The 3,450-nt window shown below is 41.9% G+C and overlaps 1 long non-coding RNA gene across 1 annotated transcript; it reads left to right on the forward strand.

Moving 5' to 3' along the window:
• The first annotated feature begins 1,084 nt into the window (after positions 1 to 1,084).
• Positions 1,085 to 2,421, forward strand: LOC137190579 (uncharacterized). Its single transcript, XR_010930242.1, has 3 exons — positions 1,085 to 1,174; positions 1,340 to 1,428; positions 1,520 to 2,421. It is a non-coding gene; the product is annotated as an uncharacterized lncRNA (long non-coding RNA).
• The last annotated feature ends 1,029 nt before the right edge of the window (positions 2,422 to 3,450 follow it).

The raw sequence follows: 3,450 nt of genomic DNA on the forward strand, positions 1-3,450 counted from the left end.
TCATTGTTATGCTAAGATTTGAAGGAAATCATGAGTAACAAAGGGAGTGGATGGGTGAGAGTGCTGGGTGGGAATGGCAGAGTAGGCAGCTAGCAACAACGCAGAGCTGGCAGTTCCTGTGCGGCTTTGCCTTCCAAGAAGCTTCTCATCCGACACAGAGCTGGGCATAAGAACCAGCAGCCCAGTCAGGAGAAGCCCTAATAAGGAAAGGCCTTATGAATTATTGATTGTGATGGCCCCCCCTCCTGCAGCCTAGCGCCCCTTTAAGATACAGATTCCCTTTAAATCCAATAGGCTTTGCTGGGCTCTCAGTTGTGGCTCTCTGAGCACAGCAGCTCTCCAAGAGAAAGGGAGCAATGGATGTTCCGGAAAGAGAAACCAATTAGAGGCGGCATGGTGTCCTCTACCCTCCCTGTTCCCCCCACGCTGCTATCCCATGATCCTTTAACTCCTCTCCATTGGTTGAAGTCAAATCTTTCCCCAAGCAGTGCCCCCCTAATGTTCAGCTGCCATTCTTGATCGGAGGGCCAGGCCCTTCTTCCTATTCTCTGTGGTCCACCGCCCAAACCCCCAACGGTCAGACCCAACCCCCTAGATTGACAGCTAGTCTGTGGTAAGACCACATTGTTTGTTATAGTCATAAAAAACAACAACCCACAAGTCTCTAGATCACTAACCACCCAGTCAAATGCACTAACAAGGAGGAGTTGCGGGTTTTCCATGGGATTAGGCGGTCAGTGTATTCCCCAGTCTCATTGTGCATTCTGGAAACACGTCAGTCACCATTCAAGGACAGACAAGGCTGTGTGCTTAAGATGCAGGAGCTACATATAAGAAATCACCACTCTAATGGTAATAGATATTGACAAGTAGGCACTCTTGTTTGATGGTATTTGCGATTCAGTGCTGTCTGAAGAACAGTTGCTGCAGTGTCTGCAAAATATCTCATAATATATTATAGTAATTTACAAACCATAAAAATATCAAGTGATTACTTGCTGTAAGTCAGTTAATAAAAGATTTAAAGTATTCGCCTTGTTTATATTTAGATTACTCAACAGCATGTAATTTTATTCATTTCCTCAGTCAAATGACCCCAAGCCTCCATCTCCAAGAGTCCACTTCATTAACCAGGGGTGAAATGATTTCTGCTGAACAGAGCACCATGAACGAGGTAGACCTGGACTGTGCAATATTTTAGTCCAATATTTTACTCTCCTGTTACTATTGTAATGAAATTCACAAAAAATAAACCGTAAAACTTTTACTCCCATGGCTATTTGAATTGCATTTACAAACAAAAAATTTTTTTTTCTTCTTCATTTTTTTTCTGCCATAGCTATTTGAACAGAATCCAGAGAAGAAAAATCCCAAATGGAGGCTGGAATTCAGTATGTCTTATGGAATTCGGTGCCTGTCCACACAAATGTGAGTGCAGGGAGATCTGGTATTCATGTGCTTGCTCACCTCGAGGCAAGTTCTTCACTTATATATGACTGTGTATGTATCCATTCCACAGCTCGCCATGCGAATCTCTGCCTCTCCCTCGCTCATCCAGGCAGGTCATAGGGGCTGCCAGATAAGCAGAGCTATATTGAAATATTCAACAGCAGTCAGAGACCAGACCAGGGTGTTAATGCTCGGTGTCTTGGTGTGCAGGATGGAGAGGAGGATGAGGATGAGGGTGAAGGAAGAAGAAGCAGAAGATGAGGGAAGAAGAAGAAGATATAAAAGGAAGAAAACAGGAGAGAAAAGATGATGGCAAGCCAAGACTAATCATCTCTCTGAAGCCTAACATTTCCCACTATGCATCCTTGTTAGTTTCCTGACATCCAGAGCCCTCTCCTGGCCAGATGGATTCCCTGTTTGCCGTTTTACCGCCCTCACCACTCATTCATCAGATGTGCTCCACCAGAACCCCATACCACTGCCCTGTCATTACAGATCAGTACAGCTGATTGTTATCACAGGGCTCTCTCAACACTATGAAGCTGTAGTGTGAAAGCTAAAGCAATTGAGTTGGGTGACTGTGTATTTTCCAACCTTGCATGATCTCTCATTGTGACTTTTAAGGTTAAGGAAAAATGGCAGGCATCCACTCAAACCACTGTAGACAACATGATTGGAGTTTGACAGAATTGCACGCTCTGTGAAAAACATAAAACGTCATCAAATCATACCTCCGATATAAGTTTTTCCTTCATGTCCAGGGTATACGAGAGGCCTAAACCTTGTGATTAATTTTGTAATCACTCTCAAAAAAATTGATTCAGGAAGAGCAGAGCACAGGGCTGATGTACTCTGAAAGTAAATAAGCACATAATCACCCTGCTCTTTTACCAGCTGGAACATGGTGTATGGCTTATCAGCTGAATAATGTGCTTACATCCGACAATCCATTGTTGAAGTCAGATAGTGAGGATGAAGGGGGACAAGAGGAAAGAGATGTTAAGGTTAGAACGTTGGTGTTTTTGGACATCAGGGACTCTTTGCTTATAGCAGCTGACCTAATGAACTACCCTTTGACCTTCTGTAATTAAAAGCACCCTAAAAGCTGTCTATTTTGAAGTTGTTTCCTGGGAAGTTTGTTCTCTCCACAGCCTAAGGAAATTTACGCAGGTCTACTGTGAAGTATTTCAGGGACATTTTGCACCAGAAATGCACCTTTATGTCTCTGCTAATCAAAGAACAGGACTTTTCAGTTGCTTTGTGGGGAAAAGGTTTAATTTCATTCCTTTTCTATTGCGTTAGGATTCCCGTTCCTTGGATAGTACAGCCTGACATGCATGACACACAATTTAAATATCCATTCGAGGGGTTTTGCCACTTGCCTAATACATGCAATCACATGTAACAAGATTATCATTTGAAATCTGACATAAAATACAAATCAGCAGGCACAAGTGTACTACTTTATGATGATCATGATTACACTAACCTATATTAGTAATGACTAGTATTATCAGCTTGTATTCGCATTAGTTGTGATTTTGTCTTTTCTGTTTAAACATGTTTCATGAATTATTTCCTCATAGGTGCAAAATCTCTGAATATATTTTCCATAGCACCTATATAGTACTTTTAACCTGAGGGCATAACAAAGCCATTTACAATGCCTCTCACCTATGCACACACACACACTCATACCCAGTGCATGCTGAGATAGACTCCAACACTCTGTGACACTCAACAGGATATGTGGGCATAGAAAATGGATGTAAGGATGAGTGTTTTTTCTAGTACAACATGCCAATTTGTCAAATGAGAATATTCACTATTAATTTCAACAATATTTCAATGGAGAACAGCAAATGTGATATGTAGATTTTCTGGCACTTTCACTCAAATTACATCATTTGCACCTCTTTCACTCAGGCAACACATCCCTCTTTCTAAAAGTATGGAACATTCCATGTTTGTTGCTTTTTTGAAGTCCTCCTTTCTCCATCG

Source organism: Thunnus thynnus, chromosome 10 (assembly GCF_963924715.1).
Source record: "Thunnus thynnus chromosome 10, fThuThy2.1, whole genome shotgun sequence".
NCBI lineage: Eukaryota > Metazoa > Chordata > Actinopteri > Scombriformes > Scombridae > Thunnus > Thunnus thynnus.